Here is a 17,668-nt window from a genome sequence, read left to right on the forward strand (position 1 = left end):
GCCAAAGAAATATTATTAAATGAGTCACTTAAGCTTTTAGTGAGTATCTGAGCTTGACTATAATGGAGTAAACAGCAACCCAGAACGGATGAAACTGCCCCGGGTGAGCAGTGTCTATGATTTCACATAAACCAATGGCTCTGAGAGCTTAAGAAAGCATGGTATGGCTGGGCGATTCCATTATACATCACAGAGGACAAGCTGACCAGGTGCCCAGTTACTACTGAGTATGTTACTTGAACCCAACCCTGGAATTCATAGAAAAACTGGGGCTCTGGTCATAGATCACCTTCCCTGATTTCATTATAAACTAGCTGTGAGAGAAAAAATATGGAGAGAAGTACCCCCCTGAAAAAAAATTGGTACTTGAATTAGGTGGAAATGTCCACCAAGAGGCAAATGGACGGACAAGTAGTAAAATATTCAGAGACTTGATTATTTCTTATCAATAAAAAGAATGAACTGTTGATACATACAACATGGATGAATCTCAAACACATTATTCTATCCAGAAGAAGCCAGAAACAAAAGAGTGCATAGAGTATAATCCCCAAACTCATCTATGATGACAGGAAGAAATCATCCGCTTCCTGAGAGACTCCAAAGAGGCACAAAAGAACTTTCTGGAAATGTCGTATGCCTTGATGGTGGGTGGTGGTGGTTACCTCAGCATTGTAAAGGAGGCAGATTGTTACCGCTACCATCTTAGAGTTTTTCAGTGGGCATGAGAATTAAATTGACATAAGACAGATTAACAGCAGAAAAACACACACATTTGTATAAGCTTTACCTGACATGGAAACCCGCCTAAGGAATGAAGACCCAAAGAAGTGGCTTTTAGAGTAGGTCGGACAAAGAGAAGCAATTATGGAAAAGTAACTAAACTATGTGCGAAGGCCAAAGAAAGATAAGAGTAATTTTAACAAGGTCTGTTTGAATAGAATTCTCTAGGTCCTAACTTCTCATCCTTGGTAATAAGAATTTGCTTTGCGTTTGGTGCTGGGAGAACATCTTTCATGTGGGAATTTCATCTCCTGCTTTTACGAGAAAGAAGATCAGGGTGTTTTTCTTGTATTTGCTATTTTTCAAGTGCCTGTAACTCAAAATAACACTTACACCAAAGTGGCGTATTCTGGAGTGGCATATTGTGCTATCCTTCAGTGTGTATATATATTTCTCAAAAGTCATTGAATTATGCATTTAAAATAGGTGCATTTTTATTCTATGTAAACTAATACCACAATAAAATTTGTTAGAATCTCAAAAATAGTTTAGTAGCAAAAAAAAAAAAAAAAAAAAGCCTGAATACTTAGCGCATGTTAAAAAGAATCATGAGGGCACCTGTGTGGCTCAGTTGGTTAATCATCTGCCTTCAACTTAGGTCACGATCCCAGGGTCCTGGGATCGAGCCATGCCTGGGGCTCCCTGTTCAGTGGGAAATCTGCTTCTCCCTCCTCCACGCTCCTGCTCTCTCTCATTATCTCTGTCCCTCTCAAATAAATAAATACTATCTTTAAAAAAAAATTAAAAATTTGAAAAATAAAAAAGAATTATGAGGTTCCATTCCATTTGAAAAATAATGATAATTTTATTTACGTAAGTATTTCCGTGTAATGCAAAGTTCTGAGTGGAGTTGCCTGAGATGGTTGTTCTCAGTCTTTTTTTTTTTTTTTAAATATTTTATTTATTCATTTGAGAGGGAGAGCTAGAGAGAGTAGGAGCAAGGGGAGCAGAGGCAGAGGGAGAGGCAGATTCCCTGCTGGGCAGAGAGCCTGATGTGGGGCTCGATCTCGGGACCCTGAGATGGTGATCTGAGCCAAAGGTATACGCTTAACCATCTGAGCTACCCAGGTGCCCCGGTTGTTCTCAGTCTTAACTGCCCATCAAAACCACCTGGATAGTTTTTTAAATTCTGACTTTGTGGTACTCGGGCACAGCCAGGGCACAGGAATTTTTCAAAGCTCCCAAGGTGATTTCAATGTGGAGCCATGTGAAAAACCCCCTGGGTTATCCAATGGCCATCCTCTTCCCACATCTCCTCCAGCAGAGAATGAGGCCCTGTGGTTGAGCTTAGCAAGCAGGTATCCTAAGTGTTTCCTAAGATCAGGGGGGCCTCTAAGTTCAGACCATGGGGGGTTCGGATGAGGCAGGGACAGGGACTATCCTATCCAGTAGAAGGTTCCAAGAGGAAAAACAAATCACTCCCACCTGTTCACCTGGGCACATCATGTTCACTAAATTCATTGGTTAGACCCAGTGGTCCCAGAGAAGAAAGATGAGTCATTTCAACTCCATTATTTGAGTGCTAGTGATATATTAGCCCTTCCATAGAAAAATTGGGTAGGCTGGGGTCCAGGGAAATCATGCATTTTATTTCCAATGTATTTTATCTCATTTTATCAAAATGAGGGAGGAGAAGAGTGAAATGTATCAGGATGAAGAAATCAATGTAAAGATGCAAAACTTAGGGTCTTTTATGGGCCCTCCAAAAAGTGGAGGAAGAAGCTAATATGTAGTGAGAACTTCTGGGTGTCAGGCACTTACAGATATTCCTTTGCAGTCCTCACTTTTCTTATGGAATAGCCTGTACCAGGAGTATTTGGTGAGTAGCTCCTGGGCTCATTAACTTCACCCAAGATCTCACCATAAGCGGCAGAGCCATGTCTTGACAATTCACTTTCTCTAGAACATATATATGCTCTTACTACTGTGCGGTACTGCCCTTTTACTACCTTGAAAACTGATGATTATGATGATAATAATAATAATAATAATTGTAGTAGCAGTACTACCCAAAATAATTTTTATTATGAATTTTCTATGTGCTGGGAATAGATTAAAGATTCTATCTATATCTGTGTATTTGTATCTATACCCAGACCTATACTCGTACAGATTTATACAGATAGAGATTTATAAAAGGCTATTTAACCTCAACAATTTTAAGAGGTAAATGCTATTATTATCCTCATTAAACAGGATACAACTAAGGTGCAAAGAGGTTAAATAATTTTCTCAAGGGCACCACGCTACAGAAAATAGACGTTATTTAATGATAATCCTCTCCGAAAAATCGCCCGACCTAACAAGCCAGCCAGAAAAAAAAGATAGGAGAATATTCCTAACCTCTCCACCTCAATACTCAGTACTACTACGATTTTTAAATACTGTATCTTTGCCGTCCAACTTTGCGAACTTGTGATCGCCCATTTTGATTTGAGCGATTACACTCTATGGGAAAGGGCTAGTTATGGCAAACTCTGATTTGCAAGATCAATGTGAATATTATTACCCATCATTTTAAAAATCGTGGATTAGCAAGCTGGAAAAATACTTGTGTCAGCTTCTGCAGCCAAAAAAGCAAGGCATTGTGTCAGACATGGTGAAAGGGACCAAAGAAAGTAGAGCTTAGAGCGAAGATTGCCAGCTGGAATTGACTGTGGAAAAATGGGGCTGCTGTCTTTCTCAGATCCCCTTCCAAGCAGCAGCCCATGCGTCAGGGCTTCCCATTTCACCGACATATGCAAGTTCTTCCCTCGCTAAGCCCTGCAGGGCAGTCGCAAGCCTGGAAATTGTGAACCGGCTCCAACCCTGCCTCGTACATCATCAGCACAGCTGTCGGCTGAGTTTTCACCGAGGAACTTTTATTCATAAGAATGCAATCAGAACTGGAGGAGAATCGCAGAATCCATCATACCGAAGGCATTTTTACGTGAATGTATTTTCATATGCATATACTCAGTGGTGTTGCATATAAGCAGAAATTATTCCAATATCAAACAGAGATGATTTAAATGATAACTGGTGCAGTTTACCAACTTAAAGTTGTATTGGTTATAATCCTCATTTAAAAGCCACCCATGTTCCTTCAGTTATTTACACACACGTTCAAATCCAGACCCCACCCCCACACTGCCCGCTCAGTCTGGGGGCGTGGTCTCAGAGGGCTCCTCCCCTCCCTGCTTCCAGCGCTGGACTGGGCTTGGTGTGTCTTCTGGAAGGAGACGTGTCCGGGTGTCTCCAGCCTCACCAAGGTGCCTCTCCTTTACCCTCCCATCCAGCAGAGCCACAGGCAAGGGCGACCAGACCACATCCCCTCCGTGGGTAGCCCGTCCCAGAGCCCCAGCGGTCACATCACCAGGAGAATCTGCCCTTGTTGGATTCCGTTTTGCTAGATGGCATTGGTTTATGAGCGTTTTTATGTCCCTCGGAGTTAGAAAAGAATTCTTTTCCTTCCCATCTCTGCTTTTACCCCCATTTTATCAAATCCACATTTTCTCTTTACAACTTGGGGAGATTCCAAAGTATTTCGTCACTTTTCATTATTAAAATTGGTTTGGACCAGTTTTAAATTTTCACCTTACGGGCACCCAGAGATTCTCCTCCCCCCTCCCCCGACTGCACTTGTGGCTAAAGACACAGCGTGTGTGTTTACGGGGGTGGCTTACCCACACCACTCTCCCTCCGTACTAGTCTCCACCTCTGAGGCTGAGAAACCGATTAGAGCAGGAGGAGGCAGGGAGAGCAGAAACATCATTACTTCCTTGGCCATGGAGACCTGCCTCTTCTCGGTGGCTGTGGCTGCTTCTTTGGCCTTCACCTTCTAGCCCTCAGGACCTCCAGACCTTGTGTTAGGCTTCTAAGTGCTGGTAAGCACGGGGTGAGTTATCTCAGAGCCTCGAGATTTCTCCCTATCCCCCAGTTCCCTGAAGTGGCAGTCCAGTTCAATCTTCACCCTTCCACAGCCCCCCAGCCCCACAGCCTCTGCCCAATGGCATTCCCCAGGAGGGGGTTTGTGAGAACACCAACTCAAGCCCAGCTACCTTGTGTAGCTTCCCTTGGATGCTGGGGTTCATCTTTGCCAAGGCAAACCAAATTGGAAGCACAATCCCGTCTCCTGCTGCCCTGCCTCTGCCTCCTCACTCTTCCTCCCCTGCTCTGCAGGCACAGGGGCTAATCAGCGAGATTCCCTCCAACCAGAGAATCAAAATCTCCTGTCCTTGCAGGGCACATACCTCTAATCTTTACAAGTGCCCTCAAGGATTTTGCATCTTTCTTGCTTCAGACAGAAAACCACAACTCTCGCTTCCTCCTCTGTGGGGAAGGAAAGCTACAACCTCACTCCGCAGAATGCTCTCTCCACAAGACTGCCCCCAGTGACCCTCTCGTCCCCCAGTCTTCTCAGTAAGGAGACAGGTGGGGAGGTGGGGCTGGGCTGCCAACAGGTGAGAGCAGAGATACTCCTTCCACATTTTGATAAGATAAGACTGGACTGGAAGTGCTGGACCTGAGGTTGCAGATAAACGACAGGACTGCCAGTTAAATTTACATTTCAGATAAGAAAACAAATTGTTTCTGTAAGATTATATTCTAAGCACTGCATGGGACACACTTACTTAAACAAATTTTCAGCATGCTACAACAGTTAGGAGTACTAAAAGTAATTTATTGTTTACCTAGAATTTAAACTTAAGTGGCTATCCTGTATTTTTATTTGCAGGTTCTTGGCAAACCCAGGTGGGTCCCTTATGTTACTCTCTCGCAGCTCTCCAGAAGGTGGGGTACTATTGTTTTCAGATGTGGTCCACAGGCAACATTCAGGGACAAAGGAAAGATCCCCATCAGCAACCTCTCACACCTGGATTTATTTCCAGTTTCCCATCTTCACAGCCACAGGGCCACTCTGTCTTCTCTTGTCTGTGTTTACCTGCTTTGAGTCCCAGAAGGATTGCTTGAGGATCTGCCATGCGTTTCAGAAGGGCGGCCACAAGCCCGCCATACTCTTCAGGAATCACTCACCTGCTCTGCTCTCCACGGAGATTTGTAAACCAACCCTCCAGCACTTCTAGGAGATGATGATCTGCTGGTTTTGCTGCTTGTGTTCTATAGGGAAAGAACAACTTCCTTCTACCCTCTTAGCTTCTGCAGTTGGCCCAAGAATGAAAATGACATAAGAGATCAGCAGGAGAGAAGCATACACACTGATTTAAAATATTTAGGTGTACATGGGAACTTTCAGAAGGAAAATGAAGACCTGAAGAAGCCATTAGGCCCAAAAGCTTCTAGCTCTTGTCACATAAAGAACAATACATTGAGGAGATATCACAAGACAGTGGGGCTTGGGCTGGAGGGAGGAAATAGTGGAGTGGAGACTAGGAAGTACATGGGGGAAACTAAGAGAAGGGAAGGATTCACTTAATAGGTTGGTTTGTACAGGTCTGTTTGGGCATTGACTCTTCGTCTCTGGTGATAAGAATGTTCTTATCTCGGGCGCCTGGGTGGCTCAGTGGGTTAAGCCACTGCCTTCGGCTCAGGTCATGATCTCAGGGTCCTGGGATCGAGTCCCACATCGGGCTCTCTGCTCAGCAGGGAGCCTGCTTCCCTCTCTCTCTCTGCCTGCCTCTCTGTCTACCTGTGATCTCTGTCTGTCAAATAAATAAATAAAATCTTTAAAAAAAAAAAAAAAAAAAGAATGTTCTTATCTCCCTGGTACAGGGAGGACACCTTTCTCGCAGGAAATTCTATGTCTGCTTTTAGGTAGAAAGGGTGAGGGCAGAAAGCCCTTCCCATATCTGCCATTTCTCAAGTGCCTTCAGCTCAAAATAATCAATATGCCCAAGCAGCATGTTGGGGGGCGGCGCGACCTGATTCCCTTCCGTTCACGGCTTCATGAATCTTTAGCTGCTCACACAGATACTGACATCCACAGTTATCAGAATACATGCCCATGATTTGATTTATCCAACCCCAGTTGACTGTATAAAAACCTGATTAACTCAGAACTATCTGACAATAGGCCCCAGGGGAGTTTGGTCATCGTCAACGTAGAGCAAGCAGGGTGGGCTGGGACACCCAAGAGGTGGTATATACCGCAATGTGGTGGCTGGAATGTAGCATAGACCATATTCTTTGGTCTAAATGCCTCAAATTCAGATCTGCTTGGACCAGATATCCTACCTCTCTGTATAGTTTCCTCCCCGAGGTGGGTTCTGTCAGTCCTCCGCCCAGTTCCCCTCTCCGGGGCCGGCGTGGTGGGGGAGGGTGCTAAGACAGTTTCTGTGTGCTCCTCTCCCAGGTTCTAATTCAGTTGACTTTGGACACGCAGTCCCTGTGACCAATTTCGGACACCTCTTCAGATTGCTGGAGCTGTTCTGCACACAGAGAAAAAACCAGAAATATCAGTTTCCACACCACCCCTGTCTGTGCTTTGCTGCCTTACTACTCCTCATCATAACACTTCCTTAATAAGTCATTTTCATGTAAATTCTTATCTCAGGGTGTGCTTCTGCGAAAGGAGCCCCACCTAAGACATTTCCTTTGGACCAAGAGACAGAATCATACGGAGGGGATAATACTAGAGAAAGCCACTGCCCTTGAATTCTTACAGTTTTCTACCAGGCTCTTCCATTCATGTGCTCAAGTTCCCTCTCACTTGTGTTAAATCAAACCACTCAGAATAAAAGCCCTACAAAAATGAAATAAAAAGCATTCACTTTTTTGGAACGTTTATATGGATAGAATTTTTGGAAAGGGAAGGGCACTCTAATACACTTAAAGAAACTATGATAATTACTTCTAAGAGGAAACTCTTGAGTTTCAAAGTCATGATTTTGGCAGAAAGAAGGGAAACACATGGAATGAACATCAAAAGTATAATTTTCTGTAGTACTTGGATAATTGTGGAAGTATGTTGGGCGAGGAGAGTCACTTTCTAATTAGTAGAAAACTTCTAAGAATCCCATGCCCACTGACAAAGCATTCTTATGAAAAAGTCCAACTGAACAACTAGAATTTAGCACATAGGCAGTTAAGATTTTTTTTCCTTTCCTTCTGTTTATTTAAGGGGGCTCCTGGGTGGCTCAGTCAGTCTAGCCTCCCACTCTTGGTTTCAGCTCTGGTCATGATCTCAGGGTCATGAGATTGATCCCGGTGTCAGGCTCTGTGCTCTGCTCAGAGACTGTTTGGGATTCTCACTCCTGCCCCTCTGCCCCTCCCATTCATGCACATTCTCTCTCTCTCCCTCTCTCTCTGAAATAAATAAATCTTTAAAAAACATGTTTTTAATTTAAGAGGATCATAGTCAGGCAAGTCATTACCAAAGAGAAGCCTCTACGTGCCCACGATTAAGTTGGAATCTACTCAGAGGGCATTGTGGGAGAGAGAAGGGAGAGCACTACTTTACGCTACCTCTGACAAAGAAGACAACCAACTCTCAGCCTATCTCCTGGATAAGCCAGGTGTCCTAGGTTGGGTTCTGCAGATTGCAGAGCCTGAGGCAAGTGTTCTTAGGCCTGTGATTTAGTGAGGAAGCACTCTCAGGTGAAACTCAGGGGGAAAAGAGGGGCGCAGGATAAGACAGATGAAAAGTCTAAGCAACAGTGTGCTTTCAGATGAAGTGTAGTTTCAGCCAATCTCACGGTGAGCTCTGTGAAGTAAACTGTACCATGTTTGTCCTGCCTAGAAGCAAGGGACTGGGATTTTTACCATCAGTGATAGTCATTCATTGCTGTGGGCTGCCTGGTAGGGATGGGGTGGAGTAGGAGGTGTAAACACCCACCATTGCTGGGCATGGCAGCACAGAACAAAGAGAGACCTTCTATGGAGAAGGGGACAGCTGTGAGCCATTAGTAACCAACACCCACAACAGCTGGGGGTGGCATGCTGGCGTCCTAAAGGAATGGGCTGGGGGACACCAGGAATTTCTACTACACCAGGTTACCTCACAACCTTGATGTCCCAGAGGAAGTACCACTGGACTGTGGTGACTCCCTATGCTACAGTGGCCTGAAGTGTGCCACCACATTCAGTAGTTTTCCAGCTCTTTTCTAGAGAAGGAAACTGAATTCTCAAATCATTCCATTCTATAATTAGCCAGTGCTGGCACCAGACTGAAACAAAATGATTTTTTCCTCCTCTTTTGCAATTTAACATTTCAGCCTTTATTAAAAGATGTGTATCTCCTCCTCTCCAAACTCCCCATCTTCCCCCCTGGAAGCCTCACCCAGGCAGCTCCACATGCAAGGTGTTGTTCTTAGTGGACAGAATCTTGCTCTAAAGAAGCCAGACAGGGTGGACTAATGAAATCTTCTCTTCCCCAGGTCAGCTGCAGGCCTAAGCCCCTGAAAACAGAGATGAGCAATCCATTCAGACTTTTGCCATTTTGATTTTGAGGAGATTTAGGAAAGCCTTTTTCAGCACTTAGAGATTTCTGCTAAGTATCAGAAATCACGAAGTTTGATCCAATGGGAGACGTTAGTCACAGGAGGTCCATTTAAGAGCTGCGCCACAGTGGCCTCCTCTGATGAGCAGAGGAGAACCAAGGATCTGTGTGCAAGCACACGTCCAGCCTCACCAGCAGCCTGGCAGCATGTGACCGGGGCAACCGTGGGAACCAGTGCCAACCAGGTGTGAGGTTGGCAGAGAAGGCCCAGTTAATGGCTTACCTAGGAATCAGCCCAGGATGAATAGAGAGCCTCAGGCACACTGAGAAAGCCCAAGAAAAATGCCACATGAAGACATCCTAGTCAATTCAGAGGCTTTTTTTCAGACTAAATAACCACTCTCTGAAATGCTGCGTTGTGAATTGGCTGGCTGAAGAATCAGTCAGCACGGACTTGAGAACAGAATGAAAGAGGGTGCATTCCCTTTGTCATCCTTGCTGTACAAGAAAACTGTGCCTATTTAGCTCAGGTCTGTGTTTAAGAATTCACATTGCCATTCCTCCCCACTGAGCAGCTGAGCAGGGCTGGAGTTCTGTGTGTGCGGGACCATTCTCATGGTTAGGAGCATGAAAGGGAGGCGAGGTGGGTGGTGACTTTTGTTTGAAATGAATTGTGTTTGGGAGCCTTTTGAAGAGCAAAAAATAGACCTACTTATTGACCTAAAACCATCCATGAAATGGGATATGATCTCTGGCACAAAGAATAGAATAGAAACTCCCCCAATATTGTAGCTATCTAGAGATGAAAAAATTGTCCTGAGCTGAGACGATTATTTCTTCATCCACAATCCTAATGCTGAGCCTCCTGCAGAATCCTGAACAGTATTATCTGTTTCTAGGCCTCAAAACGATAGACAGTGAAAGGGGAGCAGAATATACCATCCCTAAATATGCTCCTTTGGTATAACAACTGTTTTTGGCCCAGTATTCTTAAGAAACAGCAGACACAGGTGATGCTCTGAAAATTGAGTAGAAATTTTTCTTTCGTGGGGGACATTCACGCTTATAAGGGAAATCGTCATGTGTAAGAGTGTCTCCCTCTAGGTACCAGGAAGAGAAAGATGACTCCAAGTCTCTAAAGCTCTTAGCAACAGAGAAACAATGACTTAAATCTGCATAACAAACTTACCTTCAGGTACTGTGTTTTTTCCTGGTCACCTCCTATAACTGGCGTCCCCAAGCCCTCAACATCTCCTTCTGCCTTTAGCTGGAGATAGTATTTAAGGTGGTGGCTTGGGCCATATCAGGGAGCTACTGAGTTCTCCTGGGTATCTCCCATAGGTACAGGAAGTCTACATGTTATTAAAATTCTGTTTTCCTCCTGTTAATCTGCCTTTTATTACGTGGGGTTCTCCGGCAAGAACCTAGAAGAGTAGAGGGAAAATTATTTTTCACAACAGAAATAGCTATTTAGATACAGATATTGATATAGTTTTTTTTTTTTTTTACTTTAATTGTCCTCTTTTTTTACAGCCGTTGCAAGGGCGAGACAGTTCCTCCTACTCTGATAAGAATAATGGACGTCATTTCCTGAGCACTTACCAGGGAGCCACACACTGTGATGACCATTTCCACATTTAATCTTGTTAAATCCTCAAAGCACCATCATAAAGAAAAACTCCTAACTATTATCCACATTGAAAAGCGAAGGAAACTGAGGCTCAGGACATTTCCAAGCTTGCTCAGGGCCACACACCTGGGAAACAGTAGTAAGATTTGAGCCCTGCTCTGTCGGACCCCAGCCTAAGTTGGTTTCAGTTAATTAAAGAAAAGTGCCCTCTAGATAGGAGCCGCCATTCAACAGGAGCTCAGCGTGGCCTTGGGAAGGAGAAGCAGGGAGAGCTAGGGACAGAGTGTGCTTTAGCATGCGAGGGAATTGGTTCCTGTCAGCGGCAACAGCCTGTCATTAGTGCTGCTCCCACCGTGAGGCACAGGGTTTGTGGGCTGAGGAGAACAGTCGCCACTGACTCATCTCGCGCGTGCATCCTTTGTAGCTAGTCAGCCACTAAACACTCACAACTACCCTTCCTCACTGTATTTTTGCCTCCACTGTAGGTGCAGCCTTCTTCCTATTTCCATCACATGCATGTTTTCCCACTGGCTTCTCTGACTCAGCACTCTCCTTCCTCTTCCTATCTGCCTGCTCCCGGCCAGACATGGCCTCCAAAAGCAATGGGTCTGACAGTTCCTGGCCCTGCTCAAGCACCTGGGAGAGTGCTCTGTTCCCTGATGACCATGCTCTCTTTTTCCTCCATTACAGTCTGATCTCATCATCCAGAACCAAAGTCCACCCCCAGTCTGCACTCCATTTCCTCATCTGCCCCCCTGAACATCTGGCCACCTTCACCTGTGCTGTCCCCTCCTCTCCACCTGTTACCCAAATCCTATCCATGTGTCAAAGTCAAGTTCAAGCCTGACTTCATCCATGATGTTTGTGCTTTAAGCCAAACCACCTAGTCCTAAACTTTTCTATAGATAAGGAGGCTGTTTCAGTTTGAGTTACTGCCACAAGGAAGAGCTGAGACAAGAATCTGAATGCAAAGACATTATTTGGAAACTATGGGAAACACCGTAAGGGTGTGGAAAACAGCGAGGGGGAGGAAAAGCGGCCAACAAAAGCTCATTATCCAGCCAGTTATCACTGGGGACAACTGTAACCTAATCCTGTGGGGGATTGTCAGGGCCAGGAGAGGACACACACCTCAATTATCCCACACAAGGGGCGAGGGAGTTGGCGTACTGATACACCAGCAGTCAGCCATCATTACTAGAGAGCAGCTCCTAGGGGTGCATGGGTGGCTCAGTCATTAAGCATCTCCCTTCAGCTCAGGTCAGGACCCTAGTGTCCTGAGATGGAGATTAGCATTGGGCCCTCTGCTCGGGGTGAGCCTGCTTCTCCCTCTCCCTCTGGGTGCTAATCAAATCTTTAAAAACAAGAAAATAGAGGAGAGCTCCTAGGTGGCATTAACTCCCCAGTTTTTCCGGCCTGTTAGCAAAGCCAGTGACAACAGACAGCTCCAGATGAAAGAAGTGCAGGTGCTGGACGTTTGAGATCAGATGGTACATACTGAGCTGGTAAGGGTCAGAGGATATGCATGCGGCACTGCCAACATTCGCTTCAATAATGGAATAGCCGGTCAACAGAACCAGGGCATTTTTAACAGGGAGACTAAATACTGTGAATCCTGTTTGGCCCGGTTATATGCTCTTCATTAAGCACAGCACCTAAGACATGTTTAGAACATACTGGACGCCTGGACCTAGGATGGGGTAGCCACCAGAAATTCAAAGTCATGCCATCCAAAGATCAAGGACTCTGGGGTGCCTGGGTGGCCCAGTCCGTTGAGCATGGGATTCAGTTCCTGTTCTCTTGGGTTTCTGCTTTGATTGCGGTCTCAGGGTTATGAGGTAGAGCTCAGAGGGGCATCTGCTTAGTTTCATTCTCCCTCTCCCTCTGCCCCTCTCCCACCAGAATAAATAAATAAATCTTAAAGAAAAAAGAGAAAGAGAGAGAGAACATGGATTTTGAGGTCAGACAGTCCTGAGTTAAAACCCAAACCCCACTAATTCATTGTTACACCTTGGTGTAGCTAAGACATATATCTGAGCTACTTCTTTCTCTCTAAAGTCAGGAAGATGGTAATACCTGCATTGCAGGGTTGTCCAAAGTCAGAGATGACCTATAAAAAAATCCAACCTACTATTTGGTAAATCCAACTATAGTAAATTGAATTTCAATTAAATTATGATTGCACAGCTAATAATAATTTTACTGATATCATTTTGATCACTATCTCCCAGGCACTTTCTTGGGCCTTGCACTGTATTTCTCTCATCTAACATTCTATTTTCTTCTCAGTGATTGTGGATCATTTTCACATAGCAGATGAATTGAGGATTCATGACATGGACTTCCATTCACTGAGACAAGAAAGCTGGAATCAATGGGACCTTCTCTAAGTCAGGGGTGGATATGAATTTGGAAAGAGGGAAATATTTACCAGTAAAGAAACTGGGAAGATAAATCTGGCATGACCTATTATCTGAACTGTTGAAATCAGTCTCCAGATTAAAACTGCATTGTTTTTTACAGTTTAAAAGGCTATGAATTAAGAGGAAAGCCACAATAGAAAGATGTAGCTTCCCAAAAGAGGGTGTCTAAGATCTTGGAAGCAAACAGATCTTATTTAAGCCTCTGAGATGTGTCCCTTGTTTATTGCCATCATAATTGCTTCTAATATCTATTGGGAAGATTTTCTCTTTTTTTTTTTAAAGATTTTATTTTACTTATTTGACACAGAGAGAGAGCACAACAGGAGTGGCAGGGAAAGGGAGAAGCAGGCTCCCTGCCGAGCAAGAAGTCCAATGCAGGGCTTGATCCCAGGATCAAAAGATCATGACCTGAGCCAAAGGCAGACACTTAACCAACTGAGCCACACTGGTGACCCAAGAAGATTTTCTTTATATTCGAAAGAAAGCAAGAAAAGTAGAGTAGAGGGAAGACCATATATGAAAGACCATATAAGCCCAATTATTATCTCTCTGTAATTTGGAATCATAATTTTTCAACTTGCAATGAAACTTAAGAATACCAGATTCACCTTATGGTTTAGAAATGAGCAGGGGATAAAGATAAGGAAAAAATAGAGAGAAACATTTTCTCAACTTTCAGAGCCTGCTATCACATCTACATGCCAGAAACCCCATCATTTCTTTTAACTTATTTATCAATATAATACAATGCATATAATTTCTTAAAAAGTTAAGAGAGAAAGGTCCAAAATTTTGTAATGAAATACAGCAATAATATGCACCACCTCTCTCCATCCAAAAACCTCATTCTCCAATCAGTAATTAATTCCAATAAATTTAAATATTTCTGGAATTTACTCCCACATTTCTAAATAATATGTGTAGAAAAAATGTCCATTTCTTCTGTATCTGTTTTCCATTCTCCCATTGAAATACATACCCCAATTTTTAGCTGAGTTTGTGGTTTCCAGAATAAAAAAAAATTTGTTCAACTCCCCCTTTTAATTACATATAGTTATGCAACTAAATCCAGGTAAAAGGGATATAAAAGTGGTATATGTAACTTTTGGGAGACTTCCTTAAAATACAGCTGAAACATATCCTTTAGCTATTTTCTTCTTCATTCTTTCTTCCTCCTTAATGGATGGAATTTAGATATGATGGCTGGAACCCAAGCAGCCACATTGAACCATGAGGTTAACTTGGGAATGGAAGCCTATCCCATCAGAACAACAGTACAGGAGACTGGGTAATACTGAAGATTCTGTGGAGTAAAACTATCACCACCACCCCAGACTGTTTAGCTATATTGAATGAGAGAGAAATAAAAACTTTTGTCTAGTTTAATTCATTATCAGTTCATGTTTCTGTTTTTCACAGCTAACCAAAACATATATTTTATCGCTATTTCTTCATTTGCCAGTTTTAGAAACTATCTACTAATGACTCATAATAGCAGGTAAATATTTAGCTTTCTTATAGCCTCTACCCCTCCACTCATAGATCTTTCATCTCATTATACTTCTATTATAAGTAGTATAAGTAGTATACCATCAATGTTTTCCTTCTTGTATAACTTCTCATTTTATATGGATTTCATAGTTGCCTTACTTTTTTCATTTACATCATTTTCTCTATAACTATCTCTAGCTGTTCTATACCATCCTATAGCCTCCCCGTTCATTTTTCCACAGGGAAATGTATCCAGTGATCTATCGGTTCTACTTTTATTTGTTAAACTCTCTCTGCTAGAGCCTTTTGTCTTGTCCTCTAGGTCCACCACACAGCTGTCATCCCTGGGCCTCCCCTCATTTTCGTCCAGGGGTTTTCCTGTACAACACTCCTGTGTGGAATTGTCAGTTTCCCTTACTGCCAAATCTTCCACTTTTTTTTTTCTTATTTATTGTGGAAAATTACTCCTGGTAGCCTCCTAAGAAAGGGTGCTTAAAAGTCAATTACATTTAAAATCTGTTTGGTGGGACACATACTCCTGGGTTTGGAATTTCTGGAATTTCTGCAGGCTTGTAGGACCCATCAGAAGACCAGGAAGAAATGATGCTAGTAAAATATCACCTCTTTTCTTCCCCTCAGGTACAGCTGTGCACAGAAGTGTGGAAAAGAATATAACCAAGGTGGGGACACCTACTCTCCACAAAAGGCCTTTACAGCAAGAGAGAGAGGCATTACTGATACACCTGGTACAAGAAATCCAAGAACTCCAGATCCTTCTCTTATGAATGTGCTGATTTCAAAATCTGACTTTCACTCTGTTTAACTCACTCCCTAAGGGCAGAAGATGTTACATGGCACTTTCTCCACTTGTCACCTAGAGTGAGGGAATCTGAAAGCAAACTCCCCAGAGCTCATTAGCTGTATAATTAACCACATACCATTTTCTACTCAAATCCGCCAACAACGCACAATGAAATCAGCAGCTAGAACAGCGCAGCAAGAAAAGAGCAGCCCTGTTATCCCGGGAGATGGGGGGTGGAGGGGCAGGTGTCTCTGAGAAGCCTGGCCTCTGCCTCCCTCTTCCTATGATGCCTCAGCCCTTGATTTAGGACTGGTCAGGGAGCTAGCATGATGTGAAAACTCCAGCCCAGGTTTTGCGCCATTTCCCGCGCAAGCTTGGATGGGTCGCTTAGAAAGTCAGTTTTGCTCCAGGTAGAAAACCAGCCATGATTAATTTATCCAATACACTTTCTTGTTTTTTAATTTAAAATTGTATCTTGAGGTGTATTTGCTCAAGGCAAACACACAAAGATCCAGGAAGTGGAGGGAGAGGCTCTTTCCCATTCCTTGGCTTTCCTCGACCCAGAAAATTAGGCTAGTGATATTATTGCCATATATTCTCTGCAGCATCAGCTAATCGACTGAAAGGGCACTCCTTAATGCTTATAATTGTAATAACAATTCCGTAAGCAGTCCGTGACCCACATGTTCCTTCCCGAAGGATTGCACAGGAGAGAGTGGGATGTTTTCACTGCCTTTGGGCATCCTTGGTGACATCTGCTTATTTCCAAAGGAGGAAACAAAAAATGGTTCTTTCCTTTGGTTTTGTCTCCTCCTCTTTCTATTTCTCTTTCATTCCCTTCGAAGCTGGGCACTGCCTATGTGCTAAGTGGATGTTTCCCGAACACATATGTTCCCACAGAAGTTGAGCTGATGTTTCTTTTAAATACAGCATTGCAATTGCGAAGTACATGTGGGGAAAACGGGTTTGACCTAAGTTGTCTCCACTAATGGGCTTTGTAGGTCTGATATGATAATTCTCTAAGACCAGGGAAAGGGGTATATACAAAAGTTATTTGAGTACAGAAACTGTTATTTGGGGAGAGTGAAAAGGGTATGGATGTTATGTATATTTCATGGACCACTGGGCCAAGGAATGTAGTTGAGGGAGTCAAAGGAAATGCCAGTAGGGCCATCCTTTGATGGCTCCAGCCAGACCCCGTGGTATATTCCTAAACCAGAGCAATGTAGGCTTTGGAGAAACGAAGAGACTAGGCTATGCTGTTTTACCTCAGTCAAATTACTTAACCTCTATGAGACCCATTTCCCCATCTGTGGGCCATGGGAACAATCATACTTACATTTTTATAGATGCTTAGAAAGAATGAATGAGATACTGTACATAAAGCCCACCACTGAATGCCTCACCCTCAGTGGGCTCCAACAATATTTAATGACATTTCTATTTTCTTTTCAACTTCTCTTTTCCTACACACATCCACTTCATTTCATCAAGGACAAGATGGTGGCCAGGAAGTAGATAAAACATTAATGTGACCAAGGATGAACTGAACATGGAAGCTTCTAAGACTCACTGGCAGACCTCATCATGCAGCCATGCACTTGAGCTTTGTAAGCAGGCATCCTAGTAGCTCCAAAGTCATCTCTAGTTCCACGAGTACCTTTACCATACTGATTACAAAAAACCTGGGGTCATGACCGGTATTTCTTTCATAAGAATTTTTAGGGCCTAAATACTGAATTACCTAGAACCCCAAGGTCCTTAATGATTAGGTTGGATAGTTTCTGCTCCTGGTATAGTAGAAAGCTTCATGTGTCTCTCTTTTTGTGAATGGAACCACCAAATGTCCCTCTTATTTGGTTAATCTGAAATTGGGAGGCAGCTGTCCATGAAAATAGTTTGTGACATAAGGAGAGAGTCACATAAGAGAAGCAAAGTGACCAAAACATCAAAAAAGCTCACCTCTAAGTTTCAGAATTTGGTGAGGATTTAATAACTGACATAGAGTGTCCAACAGGGCATGACCCGTGGTCTGATATTCCATGGGAGAGGAACAATAGGTACTATGAATAGAACCAGACTGTTGATATCTTCAGCATATCTCCTCCCCCGAGGCAGCTGAACTTGGGAATGTGTCTTTTCCTTCTATCTTTCAAGTAGAC

The 17,668-nt window shown here is 43.5% G+C and overlaps 1 long non-coding RNA gene across 1 annotated transcript; it reads right to left on the reverse strand.

The window, feature by feature from the left end:
* Positions 1 to 5,463: 5,463 nt before the first annotated feature.
* LOC125085532 (uncharacterized) lies at positions 5,464 to 17,635 on the reverse strand. The gene is made up of 3 exons (XR_007122973.1): positions 17,469 to 17,635; positions 6,958 to 7,151; positions 5,464 to 5,883 (listed from the first exon to the last, which is right to left on the reverse strand). It is a non-coding gene; the product is annotated as an uncharacterized LOC125085532 (long non-coding RNA).
* Between the last annotated feature and the right edge of the window lie 33 nt (positions 17,636 to 17,668).

Source organism: Lutra lutra, chromosome 1, assembly GCF_902655055.1.
Source record: "Lutra lutra chromosome 1, mLutLut1.2, whole genome shotgun sequence".
NCBI classification, from domain to species: Eukaryota; Metazoa; Chordata; class Mammalia; order Carnivora; family Mustelidae; genus Lutra; species Lutra lutra.